General features: G+C 42.0%; 1 protein-coding gene across 4 annotated transcripts in view; it reads left to right on the top strand.

Annotated features, from left to right (window-relative positions):
• RBM47 (RNA binding motif protein 47) overlaps positions 1-22,953 on the top strand; it is a 135,860-nt gene that overhangs the window by 28,509 nt on the left and 84,398 nt on the right. The window contains exon 1 of one of the 4 annotated variants that reach the window (XM_090035797.1): positions 16,373-16,488. The exons of the other annotated variants lie outside the window; for them this stretch is intronic. The gene's annotated coding sequence lies outside the window, so the exon portion shown is untranslated. Of the gene's footprint in view, positions 1-16,372; positions 16,489-22,953 lie in introns of those variants that run through there. 4 annotated transcript variants of the gene reach the window in all.

Below are 22,953 nucleotides of genomic sequence, written 5' to 3'. Positions count from 1 at the left end.
AATGCTTTTGGAAATTTGCCCTGCATCATGGTCTTGCATTACATTAGACCCTGTTGTTCCAATTAGGGCTCCCTCTAAGCTGTGCGCAGGCGCGCCTGACAGCACAGTATGGGTGCACCTGCGTGGCTGCACATGCCATGCAGGTCAGAGGGAATGTTGGTTGGAACTCAGCCTGCTTAAGTCCTGAATGGGTACAGAGGTCCAAGGAGTAGGGCTAAAATCTTAGACCTTAATCTTTGGAGATGGTGAACAAACTGACAACTGATAGAAAGCTTGTAAACCCTAATGAAGTTGGCAGGAATTACTGAGTCCCAGCAGATGTACTTAGCATCCCTCAATGTGAGAATTCTGTGTTTCTTCTCATATTTTGTGGATACTTTTTCCAAAAACTTGTTTATTAAAAGAATAAATAGAAATATGGAAATCTGTCTTGTTCTATTAAGGGTTTTTGTGGCATTCTGACGGGGGGAGGGGATTTGCCCCGATGGACACTTAGTCATTCTTTATCTTGATATACAGTGCAGATTACCTGAAATGAACCTATGTTTTAATATTGTGAGATAATGATCAAGATATTTAAAATAGGACCTCTATCAATTTATTCTACAACACACTATAAAATATAGTAGAGACTAATTCAAGGCAGGAACTTTAAAACAAGAAAGCAGCTTTAATTTATTTAATGTTTGACAGAGATGCAATGAATTCAGAATCAGCAGTGTTCAAACTGCCTGTTCAGAACAGGATTCACAACAGGATTTGCATATTTTCTTGGCAGTATTCTGAATAGCAAAGGAAAGGGCTCTTATATTCATTTCTAGACAAGTTAAGAGTATGGAATAGAGATTGGGCTGCAGTGTAAATGTATAAAATCCTGTCATTAGCAAATCCAGATTCAGGCTACATGTATCTCTCAAAATGCTTTTTCTATATTTAAAGCTATGGATTAGGGCTGTGTGAAGCTTCGGTTGCTGATTCAGTAGGACAGAGGTTTGGCCCAGTTTGGCAGCCAAATCTCTGAATTGAATCGAGAGACTCTTTAATAGCTTAAAATCAAATTGGAACCCTCCAAATTGATTCAGAGAGATTCGATGATTTGGCCATAGACACAGCTTTAAATGTTTTTCCTACGTACCTCAAGGTACCAGGCAGCTCGTGAATGCTGAGATGGTGGGGTGGATGGAGCATAGGGGAGTCCCTAGCGCACTCGGCAGTGGACCAGAAGTGGTTGTGGTCCACTTCTAGGTTTGCTGCGGAGCACGTGGGGGACCCTGCCCCCCAGCTTGGTGACTGGTGCCTCCTGGGTCTGGGGGGGCACCCAGTGTCTCCCCGCAGCTGACCACTGAGCCTGGGGGACATGGGGTGGGGGGATCCCCCATGCACTTGGCAGCAGATCCCCCCCTGTACTCCTGCGGGACACTCCATCTGCCCCACCATAGCAGCATTCATGAGCCACACCTGGTACCTCAAGGTATATACAAAAAACACCTAAGCTGTGTCTATGGCCAAATCGCTGATTCTCCGAATCGGGGTCAAATCTTCAGATTTCATATTTGGCCAAATTGAATTGTGACAGTGATCGTAAATTAACTAATCGAATCACTGTCCTCCAAATTGGGCCACATCCAAATTGAATACGGCCCGCTTTGTGCACCCCTAGTGTTGACCACCCAGAGGTCAGTTTGCAGCTGAAGTTCATAATAAAAGGTCCAACTCAAACAGTGCCGTATCAGGGCACTAGTGTGTTAAACATACTGGGCCAAAGGGCTAAGTCATGTAGACCGGCACAGATGGATTGTTATTCTTACTTCTCTTTTCATTGCATTGGTGTACCAACGAGGGATTCCCATTGTGCTAAGCACCACGTATGCCTAAAGCAAAGACAGTGCCTGTCCCAGGGAGCATGGAATCGGGAGTCGGAAACGAACTGCTGAGAGAACACCACACAAATTGCAAAAGGACGAAAACTGTGAAAATAAATGGTTCAAAACCAGGCTGAAATGCTTTGGTATTCATTGAACAATTCTGAATAAGGAACATAGGCATGAAATTATTATTGGTAGTAACATTATTATTATTAACAACAACAACAGCACTAAAAATGATGATAACAGCAGCAGCAACTGCAACAGCAATAATAATAATGTTTGAATTATTTACTCTGAACAGCTTGCCTGGCCATTTATTATAGGCACATATAGTAAATTCTTCTTATAGTGAAATAGTACTCACCAAAAAAACAAATCCCTCTCTATGTGCCTTTTCTATCAAGGTCACCATGATAACAGAGGGACTTTATAACAAATTATCATAACTTTTTCAAGTTCTGGGACCCAATCCTACATTCCATGCATACCCAAACTCCTGTTTGAAAAGAACATGGGATCACTTTCTTGGTATCCGAGGCTTTAGCCAGGTCTACAATAAATAAAAACATTTGCTGGTGCAGCTATGTCAAAGATCAACTGTGACGGACAGGGCGCTGATAGTCATGGGAAAAAAAACAAAACAACGCACTTTGCCCAATTACCCAAGCAGCATGTTAGTTGGACCCAATTCTGCAGTGTCTGTATAGATTAGGTGCTTCAGTGGGGCTTTTTGGCACTTTTATCTAAACTGATTTAAAAGTGCCAAAAAAGCCCCACTAAATTACCCAATTTATATAGACATTGGGTGAGTTGGATCTAACTAACACAAAGCTGTTTCTGGGCATGCTGTGGGCTTGGTGCGGAGGCATGTGGAACTTAAAGTAAAGCAACTATTTTGGGATTTTTTTTTTTTTTTACACGTCTGTAAGCAGCCACATTGTTTACTGCTGTGGCACGTGACTGACCTAACTGCCAGCAAAAGCCTACAGTGCATACACAGCTATACTGGAAAAACAGCCCTTTTGCTGCTATAGCTTATTTTGCTCAGGAGTTGAATGCCTGAAGAAACTATAACAGCAAAGCTTAGTTTTGCCGGTATGTACTGTATCAAAAGTAGAAGCACTTTACTGGTATACTAGATCAGTATTACTCAGCCTGCAGCTGCAGGTCAGATCCAGCCCAAAAAGTCAGCCCCTGGATCTTCCCAGGGGTCTGAAAATTTGGTGTTGGACGAACAGTGGCCGCATGAATTACCTATCCCTTTCTGCCAAATTTATGGACCCATGGGGCACCCTGTAGGCCAGACCACTTGGCCCTGCACATTAGATCATGCCAGCTTGCAGAGTCGTACTGAGGTGGTATCACAGATTCAAGATGGCACATGACTGACTGCATCCAGCACACAAGGTAGGGCAACGTGGGGTTGAGCTGTGTTGCGGCCACATCCAGCACACAGCTGCATCAAGTGCGTGGGGTTGGGCCACATGTGGAGTTGGGCTGGCATGCATCTGGATGCAGGAACAGGGCCAGGTCACATATGGTGCTGGGCAAGTGTATTGAATCTCATCACAGACCATGCCTGCTGACCCAGGATCTATCCCAGGGACTGACTGTATGGCTGAATAGATTGAGCACCACTGTACTAGACAGATATCACTAAAACAGCAAAACACTCCTAGTATGAACATGACTTTGGTTTATGGAGGTTGGGCCAATTTCAACCACCAGAGTTTAACTAGTGCAGTCTTGTCTAATGAGGATAAGGAAAGGAAAGCCTCACAGCACTAGTTGAAACCAAGGCAAACCACTGCATTGATTCGTGGCCTCCAAGGGCTAAAACTGGGACTATTTTCAGGTGTAGACAGTAAATTTTATATCTACATTTTGGCAGTTTCAATGCTTTTTATATTATTCCTCTGTTTTATTTTAGTACTTTAACAGCCTCTTTCCTTGGCTAGTTTCTTAACTTTCCTGTATTTCCACTAGAATTCTTCATGAATAATTCAGCAATACTCCTAGCTGGGCGTGAATGCCCTTTGCAGATTTTACCAGAAGGAGTTAAATGAAATTACTTCTAATCTCTTTATCCTTGTCACACCACTCTGCTATGCAGTAATACACCAAAGAATTTCCAGAAAGCAAAGGTTGGCGACTTAAAGTAGCTGCCTCCCTGGTTTTCATATTCTGTGCTATAGGCATGTTGTGCTTGTGGATAAAAGGAAAGCAATTGTGGGGGTGCTGGGGGCAGCAGAAACATTGGAAATATAAAATGTGAAGGATTTCTTCTTCCTTACAGAAATGAGCACAAACAAACCATTCTACTAGGAAGTTTAGATGAGGTTTTAAAAGGTTAAATTAAGGCAATGGTGTGACTTTATTATGGAAGCTATCAGTAGTACATTGTTAATCCCTATTAGAGAAGTAAACCTGCAAAACAAATACCCGGATGTCCTTGAGCTCACCACAGTTGTGTGTTAGACAGGTTTTCACTCTTTAGTGCATTGCATAACGTAGGCATACACATAATGCCACGTAGCATATGAACTGTCCTTTCATTACTGGGCTTGATTTGGCTCCCTTTCAAATTAAGGCAATATTCTCTTTGATTTACACAGCCACTGAGCCAGGCTAAGGCAGAATCCAATCTAGAACAGGAGTTAGAAGCTGGATAGCATTTTAGTAGAATATATCACCCTATCTCCACTTGGAAGCCAGTCTTTCCTAAACACGCACACACTCTTACCACTACTGAAATCCCATGGCAACTAATGGTATTTGCCACCTGCCTGCTTCTTGTCTCTCCTTTGTTAATAAGGCCTCAACTATTAGTTCCTTTTGAGATATTCAAAGCAAATTATATAGCAATCTTCTTGGCACACCATAGTTATCAGTCTTTCCAATACTGTATTGCGTGTGTAGGTGGTATTGTATGTTTAAAAAAAACAAACAACAACCATAAAATGCTGGTTGGGAGGAAAACGCAGCTGCTACTATTCAATGCATTTGTGTCTTCATAAATCTGTTCTATTATTCAGCAGCCTAAAAACCTCAGATTGCTTGGATCATCTTTCTGCAAAAAAGCCAGAAACTGTTGTTAAATCTTCCTCCCAGATTAGTAAGATCCGTATATACCAAATTTGAAGTTCATACCCAGAGCCAGCACCAGCCCACACTAATATGTTGAAACAGAACATACACAGGCTGTTTCCTTACAAAATATGAGATGAGGTTCTCATAGCTATCCTCCTTCTACTCCATTTCCCTTATTAGGCTGTTGTTTAACTCAAGAATACAGAAAGGTAGTTAGCCCTATTAGTGTGAAGACAGGGTAGAGATGCACAAACTTTTGTGAGCCTAAACTCACTTCATTTGATTCAGTAAAAGGATATGCACACCACAGTTTATCAAATAGAGAGTTTTGTATGCAAAAGGCAGCGGAGGAAGGGTGTGGAGAGGGGGCCAGTACTGGGAGAGGCAAACAAGTGAGCTTGGGCTCACAACAGCTTGAGCATTTCTGATTTAGTTGGTCTGTAAAGTGTCTCTACCCTGCCTTTTACCAATGAATAGAGTATCACATGTTCCCAGCAAAGTTTCCCTGGGTAACTCTTGCAAGTAAAATGTCACAGAAAAATGGACCTATACAAACTCTTCTAAGAATTTTGTCTTTTCCTACATGCATACAGTTTGCTGGGTTTTGGGTTTCCCATTATGATTTAGAGCCACTTATATTATGGAAGAAGAATTAGCTGTTGTCCGAAGCTGCAGAATATTAGGAACAGCAACTTCCCAACAATTTCCATTTAGGCACAAAAGTGAGCAGTTTTTCAAAAATTGTCAGCAAAGGCTGGGCAAAGCTTTTTGTGTAAATAGTTTATTTGCCAAAAAAACCACCATCCCCCAAAACCCAAATGGTTTGGGATTCACTGAAACTATGCAAATTCAGACTGAGTTTGCTAAATAGGTTCATCTGGGAAAAAAATAAAAACATTTCTAAGACTTCGAAACATTTTGTTATGTCATTTCTAAATTAATCCTTTCAACTTTTCATTTTGAACCAAGGTTTTGTTTAGAAACAGAGCTTTTTGAGTAAGGGGTTAAAAAAGAGTCAGAAACAAATTGCTTCATTCAGACTGAAATGAATTTTTCATTTTTAATTTTGGTGAAAATAACTGAAGAAAAAAACTGCTTTGGGTTGACTCAAAAAGATTGTTTTTTAGTTAGCCATAAAAACTACATTTATTCACAGTACTTCTGCTTTCAATTTTCCCATCTTCCCTAAGGCAGGCAAAACCTCAGTGCTGGCTTTGAGGGTTTCTGGAAAGCTATGTTCAGTTGTTTCTGAATAGAAATATTGCAGACATGGGATTCAGTCCCGCATGATCTTAGTATGTGAAGCTCAGTGATTTCATTAGAAGTTCCTGGCCTTGACATCTTACAGGGTCAGGCCTTGGTTATGTGGTATCTTCATTTTGTTTGGTAAGCTAAAATCATAAATGAAATGAGCCTGCTTGTGCATACATAGCATACCCAGACCACCCACAGATGAGCTATCGAATGACTTCAGGGCTTTAATGATAATCCTGCAGTATTGCTAATAGTACTACTATATGTAAAACAATATAAACCCTTATAATATGCTTACATATATGATAGGGTTTGGTGATCCCTTTCCACTACAGTTTTATTTTGAGTTGAGGAAAGTGTTTAGTTTTTTGTTTTTGTTCCTCATTGCAGATCTCTTTTCTTTACCGCCACTAAAAAAATAGTTCAGTTAATATTCCGCTTTGGGAGGCACCAATACCAGTTGTGTGCTTAGTCTATCCCCAAACAAGGCATCCTGAGCCCAATTAATCATTTTAGGCTTTGTTACCTGAAGGAGTAAACCTTTCTACGATGAGGCTTATGCAGCAAAAAGGGAAGTGGGGTTTGGTCAAGTCAGAAGCTTAGGATCTTTGGGATCTCTGCGCCACAAATTAACAGAGGCCTGAAAGGATGTGACAAGACAGAAGTAACGGGTAATAACAGAGGAAGATGCTGAAGGCTGCTAGCTGTCTGCTGAGCCACGCATCCTTATGTGGAAATAAGAGCAAGAATTCTTGAGTGGGACTAAGATGAGAGTCGGTGCTTGGCATGGGAGGAAGGGGATGTTCTAGTTCTGCTCGTTTTCTGGAAGGGACAAAAGTTGGTTGGGAGCAAAATACTCGGCCTGAACACTTAGCCTTAACCTGTGCTGGCTGAGGAAGTTTCAAAAGAATCTGTTCCCAATGGAACTGAACAACTAGTTTGGTTCCGATTTCCCACTGGAACGAAAGAGCCTGAAATATGGTTAAAATAATCATTGACTGGGTACCATTAATGAGACTTCATGGTAGCTTTTTGGTTAGTGATAGAAAATTGCTAATAATCACCTACAATTCAGGTACTATATGTGATCATGTATTGAAATGCTTGCTGAGCCTTAAGATATGTACATGCTTTTTTTGCTTTATCACTAGAAATGGTTGAAATTATGTTGTTGTAAACTATTTTTGATGTTATTTGCTTATACCAATGTATCCAGTGAGGGACATAGTAAGACTCTCTTTGAATAACATGAAGCATGTATGCTTCCTTTTACCAAAAGATTTTAAAGATCAGATATGATTTTAATCAAAGTTACTGTTCAAGACAACAAAGACTCCTGTATGCAATATGAGGCACTTCCTTGTTAGACAGAAGTGTTAACCTTTGTGAAGTTTGTTTAATGAAGGCATACATGTGATTTACTGTCATCTTGTTAATTTTGAAATGAGAAGGATGTTAAAGGTTCAAATCATGGGAATTGTTTTGGCAGGCTGATTCCATTAGTCACCAATTTCATTAAAACCTGTGAGAGGTAACAATTTTTTAAATGAACAGAGACAACTTTGTTTCCTAGTAGTTATATCTACTTTAAATAACATAGAAACATCTAATCCTCTTAGCTTTTATGCCTTCACAAACAAAGATTTGTTTGCTAAAAACTTTTAATTAGTCCAATCACATGCAGTAAGTATTTAACAACTCTCAAGAACAACAGATATCACTCGCACCCAGTTTCTGGAGCTAATTCTAGGACCTTTTCATTATAAATTGTAGAATTCAGATTGCAGTGTGAGTGACAGCTGACCCAGTTTTCCTAGAGAAATGGGTAACATTCCTAAGTGGCGGTTCTCTGCCTCCAAAGATGATTTCATCACCTTTTGCCAGTTTCCATTCTCTGTTCTCTAGCTAGAGTACTATCTCAATTTGGGTACAGAAAAATAAACTAAAGAAAGTAAGAATCTCACCCCAGATTTAGTGGGTGAGATGACTGTGGTCATTGAGGGATCTAAGCATATTACTAAACAAGTTTACTAAACCCAGAATCAGAATTGTGAAACCAGTATATGTGTCTTCACACATGGATGCATGGGGTTGCTTACATAGGAAAGCTGAGGCAGGGAAAGTAATGGTAATGACCATGTAGCCATTGATAGGGAGTGAACCCAATTAAGAAATGGTCAGAAACAGAAAAGTTAACTATAGGAAAAAAAAAAAAGCCAATGAATGCTGCATAAAGGGTTAAATGTGCATATTAATTAGCATCCTATTTAAATCCTAGATTCACCAGAGACAGATTTTTTGAGTTATACATTTAAAAAGACTTCTACCTGTTCAGTAAATCAAAAAATGTGAAAATTAATCTATAACGTAAATACAAGCAGATTGGACAATCCACAAGGCTAAATTTACAAAAATCATATTTACCTTTCCCACATCTGCATGACAGGTGCCTAGCTATATAATTGCAGTTTTTGGTACTATAGTCTCACTTCCAAGGCAACAATCCATCTCACTAAGGACATATACCCTTTGGCTGGAGAGTGTAATGGGTAAATGTCTACTTCATGGCCTGGTGGTTAGAGTACTTAAGCAGCAGGTACAAATTCATACCCCTCTTAGGTAAAGGGTAGATAAAGCTGGCCCATAGTGAATACTGGATTCTGGTTCAGGACAGAGATCATTTTCAATTCAGCAATAACGGTGATGCCAAAGTGTGACTTCTCGCATGTATTTCAGCCTTTGTTCTACAGATCCATTTTGCAAAAATGCATAGGATCTGATTTTCACAGGAGAAATCTAAGCAGTAAGGCTGCTGTAACACAGTGGGGTTTTGGATAGGCAGGCAGAAGATCTGCATGTCTGGTAACTGGAAACCAGCCAAAGCAAGCTAGCACTAGAGAAGATCTGGGGCTAGCACACCTTAGCTAAACTCTCTGATAAACAACATTTGTGCCATGTAAATTTCTGTGTGAAGTGCCCATCACCATCCCTGAATATGCCTTTTTATGCCAGCCACAAACACATGTAGATGTAACAGGACATAGAATTAGCATGGGTCACTATAAAGAAGTCCATGCTTTCCTGGGGTGTTGGTTATAGTCATATTGGTCTAAGGACTTAGGCAGACAAGGTTCTCTGGGTAAATGTGATATCTTTTATTAGACCAACTAAATAGTTGGAAAAATTGTTCTTTGCAAACTTCTGGGCACAAACACACTTCAGGCATAGGGAGAGTCTGTTAATGTTTTCTGTTCTCCTGAATGGAATAGAAAAAGCCAATATGTAAAATGCAGATACAGTGAGGATCAGAGGCCATGGAAGATGATAGGTGTTTGACAGGTAGGTGGGCTGGGGAGAGAGGGGAAATGTTGACCTGGTGCTAAGAAAAATGCAGTGTCTACCTCATAAGGTGCTGGAGTACCAGCATGCCAGAAAAACAAAACTAGGGGGTGGTACATGGCAGGGCACACTGCGTATTAATACAGTTAATCATAAGTGTTGCTTTTTTTTTTTTTTTTTTACAGTGAATACCAGGTTTTCTAAAAATTCTAAACCTGGTGACAATAAATAAAACCTCATGTACTGCCTTTGTTGTTGTGTATTTTTTTTGCTAAGTATGATGTGATAAGAGACAGAGGGGGAGGGAAAGAAAAGAGAAAGAAAGAAAGAAAGAAAAAGAGAAAAAGAAAAGAGAAGAAATAGAAAAAAGAAGAGAGAAACAAGTGAAGAAAAAGGAAAAGAAGGTGAAAAGAGAAAAAGAGAAAGAAAAAAGAGAAAAAGAGAAAGAAGAAAGATAAGAAAATAAGGGGACATAGAGTAAAAAAGAGGAGAAGAGAGAAAGAAAGAGAAGAGAGGGAAAAAAAGGAAAAAGATAGGGAGCTACCAAATTCGTGGTGGAAGTGGGCTGTGCAGCAGCACTTTTAATTATGTAGGTTTCCCTGCATGCCCCCTTTCTGCTCATTTGGTGGAGGAGCTACACTTGTAGCTCACTCCTGATCAACAGAGGTGAAAACTGCAGTTTTAAACATGGCACCATTTTTATCTCCCTACTGCTGGTTGGCCAAGGGGCTCCAGCAGTTCCGCTGCTTGCTCCTGACCAGCAGAGAAACAAAAACATTGGCGTGTTTAATACCGCTGGTTTTGCTTCCCTGATCATTCATTGGGAAAACACCTGCAGTTGCTGGGGGAGGAGGGGTTATTACATGATTTAATCCTGGTTTGGACAGTAGCCCTAGGCTGGTAGCACTGAGGCAGGGGGAAGCCATAGGGCTGGGCTCTGCAGTGCACAGTGCATGTTGGAGGTTGGAAGAGGCTGGGAGGCGGGGAGAGCCTTATGCCCTGCTTAGCTGTCTGTGCCAGGCGGCTAGCTCCAGGCATGGGCAGAGGCAGCAAGGGAGACTTCCTGTATCCCCACCTCACCACCCCACAGCTCCCACTCCCAGGGAGCACAACAACCCCATCCAGTGTAGGCTCCCACCCCCGGAGGGCTCCAGGTCTCATGCCCGCCTGCATGCAGGCTCCCCCGCTGCAATGGGTGCCAGCTCCCCACTGAAGGCAGCTCTCCCTAGAAAAAGAGAAAGTGGGGGAAGGGAAAGAGGAGGAAAAAACAATGAGGACTGGCCGCCAGAGCTTGGTTGCCCCTCCCCCGGCAATGCAAGAACATGGGCAATCAGTGCAGGCATTGGGTACAAGAGGTGACAGCAGCTACTCCTGCTGCTGGTTTCTCTTCACCTCCCTGACCCCCCCAGGCACCAGGGACGGGCTCAGGAGAACACAGGCAGGGATGCTGTGACTGAGTTTGTGACGTGCTTAGCCACAAACATGGGTATGGGGTGAACAGAACACTGACTGTGTTCTCCTGCCCTTTCCCTGGTGCCTGCCATGGCACTGGGACTTGTGGCTGCTCCAGAGAGCCTGGTGCAGCAACTTAAAAAAAATGTTTTCTTCACATGTTCTGGAAGTTGCCTATCCCCTATCACGTCTATACGTGATAGAATGTAGCTGGTAAAATGTAGAGGTTACCTGGGGTTATCAGATGGTCCCCAGGTTATAATGTGTTATATGTCCAATGTTTATATCTAGTCCATGATTGTTTATATCCAGTGGATTTCATAGATTTCATAGACATTAGGGCTGGAAGGGACCTCGAGAGATCATCGAGTCCAGCCCCCTGCCCAAAGGGCAGGAAGTCAGCTGGGGTCATAGGATCCCAGCAAGATAAGCATCCAATTTACTCTTGAAGGTGTTCAATGTAGGTGAAATGAAGTTTGTAGGCCTGTCTACAAAAGGTGTTTTGTAAATTCCCTTTCAGGATTATAACAGAGATTGGAGAGAGTGGTTGTCTTGTGAGAAGTGTGCACCCACAGGTAACTGGGCATTTTTGTCTTTGGTAGATTTTTGGTGTGTATTCATTCTGGTGCGCAGTTGGTTTCTCCTACATATTTTCCATTAAGGCATTTAGTGCACTGGATGAAATATATTCCATTTCTGGAGGTGCAGGTGTAAGATCCAGGAATGGTGCTGGTTCTGTTGTGGGGTATAGTTATTGTGGGGGGGGTGGAGATACGTTGGCAGGTTTTGCATTTCTTGTCATGGCATGATCTTGTACAAGTTTCATGTTATTTGGTGAAATGTCCGGAACAAAATATGATACTCTTTCTCCTTTGCCTTTGGGAGGAGGGATTCAAAGACCATTTCTGGAGGTGCAGGTGTAAGATCCAGGAATGGTGCTGGTTCTGTTGCGGGGTGTAGTTATTGTGGGAGTGGTGGAGATAAGATGGCAGGTTCTACATGTCTTGTCCCTGGCATGGTCTGGATCCATTTGGTGTGTTTTGGGCCATAGGAAGTTGTCTGCTTGGGTTCCCTTGTTTGTGGATTTTAGGGAGCATGTAAAAATCCCTGGGTTGGGTAGTGGGGGATCAATTTCTGTAGTTTTCCTTGTAATTCAGATGGAAATGATTTGATGGTGGTTTTGAGTTTTAAGGTGAAAAGGGGAGTTGCATCTTCCTCTAGGTTTTTATAGGCGGTGTCAGAGTTGTTGGCTTCTTTTATGTGATCTTCATGGTTAAGGATAACTATAGCTCCTTTATTGGCTGGTTTTATTACTACTTGGTAGTTGGATCTTAGAGATTCTATGGCTTTTCACTCTGAGAGGGAGAGATTGTTATAGTGGCATCCTTTCTTTACATGCTTTCCTGTATATTCCATAAAGTATATGCACCTTGGAAAGAGTACAAGAAAAAATGTGGACTAGATAAATAACCTGTTAAAACGAAGCAAAATGCCATTAACATCAGTGGAGCTGTGTTCAATATCACCAGTAGAAAATTTAGCCCTGTATATTCCAGCAAAAGCATAATCCAGCATGCTAAGCCTTGGTAGTGGAAGGTGCTATCTGCTTCCGCTCTGTTATGAGATCAGGATCAAGACAGTGCAACCCACAAACGGGGCAGGGCCAGGTGATTCAGTGCATTTCACAGGCAGGTTGAACTGGCATCTGTGGCTAGAATTTAGAGTAGCTCTTTCCCCAGGCAGAACTCTTAGGGGAGCAAGGTAGTGTGATAGCACCGCTGGTCCTGCCTCAGGAGGGAAGCCTCAGCTGGTGCAGCTGTTCTCAGGAGCAATGAGGGATTTGAAGCACCTGTGCTCACAGGAGGGCATGGGGCAGGAGTGAAGGGAAACCCTTTTTCATTTCAAGATGCAATTTCTACAAGAAAGTTGAGTCTTTGCAGATTTCTTTTTGACTGGAAGTGGGATTTGACAAATAACCAGAAGGACCAGTAACCTTATAAATAAGTAAGCCAGATTTCGTATTTATTTATTCCAGTATATATTCTCTTATTTCTGAGGTGTTACTCTGCAGTTACACTGGCATCCATATTCTTGCTTGTAATCCAGTGCTTTGAGGTGTTACAAATTAGTGCAACAGAAATACAGGTGTTGTTATTATTATTATAGTAGTAGTCACAATTTTCTTCCTGTATTGCTAAAAGTTTCATAAAGGCAGTGAGTATTTAAAATTTCCCTACAGCCCTGTCCATATGTAACTCTGGTTTTGTAACTGGTAGAGTTTGCTTAAATTTTAGCTTTGAGCTAACTGATTGCCAGTTTAACAAGAGACATTTTATACTTTTGTGAATGGCTAGTGAGGACATTTCCCCCCCTCCCCCACACAATTGCATGTTCTTTATGATGCATTTGAGAAGAGTATTCTGGAAAAATCTGAAAAATTACTGCCTCAGCATAGGAAAGAATATCTGGAGGCTAAGTACATAGAGCAGTACATTAGCATGTGGTACAATGCATTCCATAATTCCCTATCACACAGAGAACTGGGAGGAGTCTTACTAGCCAAACTGGTTTCACAGGCATAGTTATGATGTCCTGTCTTTCCTGTAGACAATAAAACAGAAAATCCACAACCCATTACAGAAAGACCAGCCATATAGTGTTCAGATGGGGCTGAGAAGTAATAGACCATGTTTAGTGAAAACGTTTTTTTCAGCCATGTTACAGATGGACAAAAATCAGTCATTCTAATAAATCATTACAAAATAATGGTTTGGAACCAATCATTCTAATAAATGGATAAAAAGTCATTAAAATATGTAGTATAGACAGAGCCAGAAAGATGAGACAAATTATAAGCAGAATTTCCATTCCTGATCAATTATGAGACAAGTGAATGCTGGTAAACCATGAAAAAAATAGCTAAGTCTTACGTGCCCCTTGTACTAGGGAATGGAAAGCTTGTGAAGTAAAGTTGCATTCAGTTACTGAGTGGAGTAATAGTTCATTTCTCATTTGCAAATAGCAATAAGCAGCTGATCACAAACAATAAAAATAAGAACTCCAGTTTCTGCCTGAAATTGCCTACTTGAGCTCAAAATGAACAAGAACAAATATCAGAATAAACTGATTGGAGAAATAGAAATTATAAAAGGGTGACTACATTAACAGGTAAGTTTATGCATCTAAATAATGACAGGAACTTAGCTTTAATGGTACATGGCTCAGAGACTGTAATTCACTAAGAAAATGGACCAGATACTTGCTACTACGTGGAGATGTATGAAGTGAGCGATAATGGAAATTTCATGATTACTCCAATGTATGCAGTATACCCAATGCAACAAGCATGTCTGGGAAGCTTACATTGAACAGAAACAGTTTGGGTATATGATAGCAAGACAGCAAGTAAGATCAACTGCAGACTAGAAAGACATAGCCTCAAAGACATCATGACAGTTAACTCAACATTCTTTGAGTAAATAATATGTGGTAAAAGTGCACTTTCCTATAGGTCCCCATCTGGGCTAAATATTCAGTATCTGGATCTGGGACAAGTGAATCTGGGTGCGTCTGTTTGTTGACACCAGGGCGAACAGTCAAGGCTCAAATGGGAGGAAGAATCCTAATATGGATCAATGTGCAGTGTAGATACACTACAAAATTTAGTCAAGACCAAAAACATCCACTTCTTCCCAAATACCTACTTACATTTTAAAACTGAACGTGCTTCATTAAGGTGACTCCACTTCCTCTGTTTACTTGCTGATGGCATTCATGCAGCATTATTCTATCTACACTAGTTCCTGTAAGCAGCAAATTCTGGGCATTCACATTCAAATAACTGCACCAGAAGTGCTGTGCTCAGATGGGATGTCCACTCTTACCACATATTATTTACTGGGGGATAAAGCAGAGAGACAGGTTTTCTAGAATACCTTGGCAGGATCCAGGAACAAAGAGCAAGCTGAAAACCTCTTCCTTCATAACTAGGATTGTGCAAGTGCACTGAAATGGTTTGTGTGAATATGACCAACTAAAGGTACATGTATATTCTGCACCCAACTAATAAATGTACAATGCCTGAAGTTTTTTAGCACTGATACTTCCTTCAGTGCAACCTGAAAGGACATTCTCCAAAAACTCTCAAGTTTGCTTGTTCTGCTGCCTTTCCCTGTGCAGAAGGCCAGCATAAAACATATACATCATTTGAGGTGAATGTGAAGTTCATTCCAAGACCCAAGATACTAAAAAAACAAACAGTAGTTTAATTAAACCCAGATTATAACATTTGGCACATCCAGTCAGGGCACAGAAACCATATCATGTAACTTCTGCAATCAGGATATCTCAGATTTTTGTGTGAAATAATTGCAATTAATTGTTCGTATTCATAGACTTGCAGGGTCTGAAGAGACCTCAAAGATCATATAGGGCAATCATATAGGATACAGGATTCATTATTCCTAAACCAGTCCAGACAGATCGATCCATATATCTAAAAAAAAAAAATCCTTAAGAAACACATATATATCTTCCCTTGTATTCACTGTTTCTTAATTGCCAGTGTTCTTGAGCTATATTTGTGAGACACAGTTATCAGTCTTAAACAGAAAAAGCTGATGAATTTAGCTAAGCAGATGTATTGTAAGAAAACTTGGCAGATAGAGGAAGTAGAGGATTTAACTATTGTAATGCTACACATTTTATATGCAGCAATAGCCATGTTAAAAAGGAGTGTTGTCATAGGACTCAGGAGCAAGATAAAGATATTTATCTGAAAAGTTTCTTCCCCCTTTAGAGGAACAGGAATGATCTTTAATATTTTAATATGGGAGAGCAGAGGGAAAAACACACTGTGACTAGAAAAAATATTTAAAATAAAAAGATAAAGAAAGAAACTGAAAGGGAAAGTTGTCAAGAACTGATGGGAAAGAAGCAACATATCTGAGAGATGACAGAAATAAAAGAATAGTGAGGAAAGAGGTGGTGCAAACATAGAAAATGATGAAAGGGAAGGGAAAGATGATGAGGGCAAGAAAGCAAAGAAAGAAAAGAGGTGGGAGGGTTTGGAAAACGTAAATGAGCTGAAGAGAGGATAGTGGCTAAAACAGAAAAGTTGGGCCACCTGTTCAAATCAGACTATGCAAGCCATTTTATTTGAAGGCATTCATGGATCCACCTGACAAATACCACCACCGCTGCCACCATATTGTTCTGGACAATCCTCAGAAGTGGCAAATGCTATGCCAGGAAGCAGGTACCTCAAGGGATTTCTAGATAGATTTTTGCTGCAAGAAGAATAAGTTGGTAAGACTTTCCATTTATTTGCAGAAATTCAGCTGAGGAAATATGTCACTGATGCCTGTGCTGGATTGTCAATAAGGCCACTACAAATCAGGCAAGAGAAGACTCAGGCTATTTCTGAGCTCCTGCTGGTGGGAATCAAGAGCAGCTCCCTTGCAGTTGGTGAACAAGTGTAAAACTAGTAAGATCAAAACTGTCTTGCTTGTCCACTTTATCATGAGGAGGAAGGAATCTGTACAGAAAATTAAGCAAAATGAAACAATGCAGGTCTTGTATATGCTGTTGATTGAAGAGAAGTTCCAACTGGGAATGCTGCGCTCTGTCAAAATGCATTTCAATATTGCCAGCATCTGTCACTCCAAAATCACAATCTAAGCCTCCAGAAAGCTAAGCCCCCATGAGATTTGGCTTAAAAGAGCAGGAGATTTGGTAAATATATATAGAAATAAATTTGGGATTCCCATATGTGTGTTAGTTGAGTTTTGAGTTTCAAATTTTCAGCTATTCTTGACAAGTACTAGACACTGACTTTTTTTCAAACAAAAAGGAAAAGAAACCTAAGACCCTTAGGTAATCAGATGACTCCAAGAACTGGCAATTTAAGGAAAACTCCAAGTATTATGTCTAATATAGTTATCAATAACAATTGGCAACACTGCTCTGAAAATCCAAAAGGGTGGGTTGTTACTGAAAGCAGGATAGCAAAGGCTAAAGTATGCCTCTCCATCCAGGGGTGAAATGTAGGGGAGAACAATTTAAAAAAACCAAAGCACTATCAACACCTTGTAGGTGCTCACCTGACAGCATCTACATATATGCTATTATAATATACATATATTTCAGTAGCTACAAGAAGTAGAGGCAGTCATGTTTCTGTGCTGACTACCCCTTTCAGGTCTTGGATTTTTTAATAGGCTGTATCTTTGATAATTCATCACAGCAGCAGCTTAATGTATTAATTAATTATTTTTAATTAATTGACTGATGTTAGTCAAGTTGAATAATGACTAGAAGGCTCTCAGAAATTTTGTGGGAAGCATGTTATAAGAACCTATATTAAAACACAAAACAAGACTAGAGCATAGCTGTGTGGACTTTTGTTTGGTTATACGGATTTACATCAGCTAAGAATCTGGCCTATGTAGGCTAAAATAATTTGTCAGCGATTTGAGACTGTGAATTCTAAGTTATTTTGTATGATTAAGCATAATCTAGTGTTTTCTGTTACACCAGAAGTGTGGGGCATTTGACTTATGTTGTCCCCTAGTAGACAGTAACAAATAGGGAGTGGAGACATTTGGGATTCTACAGAACATCTAAAATATTATGAAAGATGTGTAGGTGTTCTATGAAATATAGCACAACAGTTATTGTACAAAAACTGTCTATACTAGATTTTCAAGGCGAGAAAATATCTCCTACCTTCCTTCCTTTACCCAACTGGAATAAAAAGTTCAAAGGTTTCGGATTCTAGAAATAAACTTCAAAACAATGTGAGCTATCCAAGTCAAGTACTCGTATTGTAAACTCTGAGATAGAGAGGTAGTTAGCTGTGTTAGCCTGACTTTAGACAGAAGGCAAGGCAGGGTGGCACAATAAGCCGCCTCTACGTGTGCAGGTAAAGGTATGATTGGATCTAATGTGTGAGCCACACAATCACATCTTCTGCTATGCTGTGTGTGCATGGCAGGAGGTGTGATTGTGGGATCGCACATTAGAGCCAATTGTGCCTTATTGCCTGTTCGTGGGTCCCCCTGCACTGGCAAGAAGCAGGTTCCCACAGTTGGGCCCCGCTTTGAGGGGGCTCCCAGCCACCAGGGCCACATGCAGCTGGAACCGAGAGCCCTGTGACTGATGAGGCTCCCAGTCCTGGCTGTAATGGATGAGGCTCCCAGTCCCAGCTGTGGGTGAGGTGAAGCAGTTGGAGGGTCTCTCGGTCCCAGCTGTGTGAGGCACAGTGGTGGCCAAGAGCCCCGCATAGTCTGAGGGTTTCACGCATCCCCAAGCCTTGGGGATCATGCTGCAATCCTCAGGATTTGGGGATTTCATGCTGGGCAAGGTGTACCCCTGCAGCTGGGAGTACTGTCAGCTGACAGGGTTCCCAACCGCAGAGGAGATTCTGGTACATTTGAAATTAAAGCTCAATAGCAACCAGTTGTAAAGTTGGTACACTTTTTTGAGGTCTAACTTTATAGCTGGTTGGAACTTTTTATTGTGTGATAGCTACTTTGCACTTGTAGCTGTTTTAAAGTAATTTTACAATACCTGTAATGTGTAGAGGTGGCCATAGAGACTGACTGACTTTTTCTCTTCAAGAAAAGTAGAAGTCATAAAGGTATCCGGTTTCATATCAATAGAGGACAGAGTAGCAGAAAACTGGAATGTCCTCTGTGATGGCCATCCTAGTCTCTGCCCAGGGCATCTGGTCAATAGTGCAGTATAAAATAATAAATTTCATACAAGAGTTTCAAAACTTTTCAGGGAAATAAAAGCTTATATATTCATTTTCCTTTGACCTGTGCTTCACTATTTGTACTAGTGTTTGTCCCCTTCTTACTAGGCCACAAAACTCATACAGAAGTTTCTGTAGTTCGTAGGTTGCAGTAACTCAACCATATAGTCTTATTGCCTTCCTTGCTATAGGCAGGAGCAGCAGCATTTTATTAGTAGACATTCTTTCCCTTGATGCATACTGGATGTGTAAGCTTTATCTACTGATGCATGCAGTTTGAGGGGCTCCCCTAAGTGAGAAGTCTGGACAGGAAGCTTCATCTTCCCTACTCACTGAGTACCAGCTAGGCTAGGAAAGCAGATGCTAATAAGTTGTCAGGTCTCCATGGCTCCGGTTGCAGAAGTTCGAAGAAGCCGCATAACTTCACTGTTATGTGGAGGAACTACAACTGATAAACTAGTGAAAAGTCTGCCCCTCTGGCAGATTCTTTGAGGCCTAAATGAGTGAGTCCTTACTTACACTTGTCAGGTGCAAGTAACGATATAGGTATTACAATGGACTGGGAATGGAAATGAGGTGAACTAGGGTAGGTGTGGAGACAGCCCATAGCTTGTGGTTAGAAGTAAATACCCTGAGAATAAGGAGCAGGCTCTGAGACTCCGCAGCCTTTGAAACATGCAGACCCCCAAAGGCCAGCAGCATCAAAAGCAGTTTGTGAATGGAATGGCTTCCACTTTGCCAATGCTTGTTCTTTGGTATAGACCTGGAATCTTAAAAATGACTCTTCTTTCTGCTCCTCTTCTGTTTTGCATTATCAGCACCAAGGTATAGTGTCACATTTAAGAGATGTGCTTGTTAAAGGAGCTGTAAGCAACAAATCTTAACTTTTTCCCTTCTGCTGTATCATCAGCAAACTGAAAACATCCAAGACATTGCCTAATGCATTAATGAAAATAAAGTCTCAGCAACCATTAATCAATGTTCTGTGTTTTTGCAAAGGATTACTGCAGACTGTGCAGCATAGTCCACAGGCTGACTCATATCCTGGAATTTCACACTAATACACAGTGTTATCCCACAACAGCTTTTATATTCACAAATAAATAAATGTCTAATGCACCTGAATTTTATCTAAAGTACATGTACAGAATTAAAACCATAAGAAAAATAAACTTGCATTGATGACTAACTGCAAGTGAACAGGGAAATCTAATCAAGGACTGTGGATTTTAACATGTCTATTACCTTAGTAGTTGGGTGTCAAATATGCAAGTGAAGAATAGCCACAAATCCAAAGGACCAAATTCTTTTTTGACTGGGGTGTTCTGACTTGTTCACATCCAGGAATAAAGTTAGTTTTCATTGCTGAGGGAAGGATTATGTGAAGAAATGCCTTGCATTGTATTCTAACGGTATGCTGACACCACTTCCCAGATGTACCCAATGGGGTACACCCAGGTTAGGGGGGAGTGGAACTGCAGAACTGGCAGTGCACTCCACCAACCTAGTGGGGAAGGAGAATTTCTCTGTCATTATTCAGCTCCTCTCTTGGTCAGTGTATGGAATAGTGTTTACTGGCTCCAGAGAGAGATGTGTAATCAGCCCTACTCTGATGGAAAGGAGCTTGCTCTATGAGGGTTTTGGACAAGGCTGTGCAGAGCCTCGGATCATGATTAGATTTGGAGATGATTCGGATGATTCAGAGGCCGAATCTATAAATCTGAATCGAATCGCTGGATGCTTTAGGTTTTCCGAATCAAGTCAAAGCTTCTGAATCACTTTGGAAAAGATTCAGAGCCGATTCGGCCACAGAGTATAATGGGGAATCAATGAAATATCTATAACATTGTTTTTTGTCTGATTTGGATGAAACTTGCAGGGGTGGTAGCCTCTGCTGAGAGCATGAGCCTACCGAGTTTCAAGAAGAGTGGTGCAGGGGATCGGGGGGAACTACACCCCAAATTCTTGAAAGCAAAACTCATGTCACGTGTGTGTTACACCACAGGGGGGTGAAAACTGCAGGGGTTGTAGCCCCTGCTAAGACCATGAAGCCTGCCAAGTTTCAAGCACCCATGTCATAAGTTTTGCCTGTCAGCAGCTAGAGGTGCAGGGCCCCAGAACCCCCCTGCACGTATCTCCTTAACAGCTGGCAGGCTTCATGGCCACAGCAGGGGCTACCATCCCTGCAGCATTCACCCTGCTGCATCTTAACATGCACAGTGTCACCCATGTCACGAGTTTTGCTTGTCCACAGCTAGAGGTGCAGTTTCCCCCAAACCCCTGCACTGATCTGCTTGAAACTTGGCAGGCTTCATGGTCTTAGCAGGGGCTACAACCCCTGCAGTTTTCACCCCCCTGTGGTGTAACATACATGTGACATGAGTTTTGCTTTCAGGAATTTGGGCTGCAGTTCCTCCCAAACCTCTGCACTGATCTTCTTGAAACTTGGAAGGCATCATGGTCTTAGCAGGGGCAACCACACATGCAGATTTTACCCCCCTGTGGTGTAACACATGAGACAGGAGTTTTATTTTCATAGTTTCATAGTTGGTAGGGTCAGAAGGTACCTGAGCAGATCATCAAGTCTGATCCCCTGCCATGGGAAGGAAAGACCCCAGCAAGGTGTCTATCTAGCCTCATTTTGAAAACCCCCACGGTAGAAGCGAGCACCACTTCCCTTGGAAGTTGGTTCCAGATCCTAGCCGTCCTGACTGTGAAGTAGTGCCCCCCTGATATCTAGCCTGAATCTACTGTTCATCAACTTATGGCCATTATTCCTTGTTACTCCCAGTAGTGCTTGGAGGAACAGGGACTTTCCCATTGCTTGCTGGTCTCCCTTGGCCAGTTTACAGACGGCCACCAGATCCCCTCTCAGCCTTCTCTGTGGAGGCTGAACAGGTTCAGGTCTCATAGCCTCTCCTTGTAGGGCCTGCCCCTGATCATGCGAGTGGCCCTCCTCTGGACCTTCTCCATGTTGTCCACATCCATCTTGAAGTGTGGCACCCAGAACTGGACACAGTACTTCAACTGCAGCCTGACCTGAGGGGGAGGATCACTTCCTTGGACCTGCTCATGATGCAGTGTGGATGCATGATAAGGTGCGATAAGCCTTCCTGATTGCGTCCCCATATTGAGAGCCCATGTTCACCTTGGAGCCTATAATGACTCCAAGATCCTTTTCTGCCTCTGTGCTGATGCAAAGGGAGTTCCCCAGCCTGTAGGTATGCTGTTGGTTCTTTCTCCCTAGGTGCAGTACCCTGCACTTGTCCGTATTAATTTTCATCTTATTCTCATCTGCCCACCCCTGTAGCCTGTCTAGATCCAATTGCAGGCTGTCCCTCTCCTCTAGTGTGTCCACTTCTCTCCACATCTTAGTGTCATCTGTGAATTTGAACAGGGTGCTTTGCACGCCCTTGTCCAAGTCTCTGATGAAGATGTTGAACAGTGCGGGTCAGAGGACCACGCCCTGGGGGACCCCACTGCCCACATCCCTCCAAGTTGAAAATGACCCATCCACCACAACTCTCTGGGTGCGGCCCTCCAGCCAATTGGTGACCCATCTGACTCTAGGCATCGATACCACAATCTCCTAATTTTTTTAATGAGAATGGGGTGAGAGATGATGTCGAAGGCCTTCCTAATGTCCTGAGAGACTACATTCACTGCGACACTTGTATCCAAGGATTTTGTGACCTGGTCATAGAAGGCCACCAGGTTGGTCTGACATGACCTGCCTCGAATGAACCCATGTTGGTTGCCCCTAAGCATACACTCCCCTTCTTGCCCCTTACAGATGTGCACCTGGATAATTTTCTCAAAAAGCTTCCCCAGACTGAAGTAAGACTAACAGGCCTATAATTTCCTGGGTCCTCCTTCCTCCCTTTTTTGAAAATGGGGACCACATTGGTCCTTTTCCAGTCTTCTGGCACTTTGCCTGAGCACCATGAGTGCTTGTAAAGCCAGGGGTCCTGCAATGACCTCTGCTAATTCCCGCAGCACTCTGGGGTGGAGATCATCAGGACCTGCTGATTTGAACACATCCAGTCCCTCCAGAAGTTTCCTGACTAAGTCCTCATTGACCCTGGGCCTGGCTGTGCCTCCCCTGGGACCATCAGGGATCCCGGTGGGGGGGATGACCTTGTGCCTTCTCAGAAAAATGGAGGCAAAGAAATTGTTAAATAGCTTTGTCGTTTG

Source organism: Crocodylus siamensis, chromosome 2 (genome assembly GCF_052110815.1).
Source record: "Crocodylus siamensis isolate JL-2025a chromosome 2, ASM5211081v1, whole genome shotgun sequence".
Taxonomy (NCBI): domain Eukaryota; kingdom Metazoa; phylum Chordata; order Crocodylia; family Crocodylidae; genus Crocodylus; species Crocodylus siamensis.
Note: the sequence above shows the minus strand (reverse complement) of the source record. Positions and strands in the feature narration are given on the sequence as shown.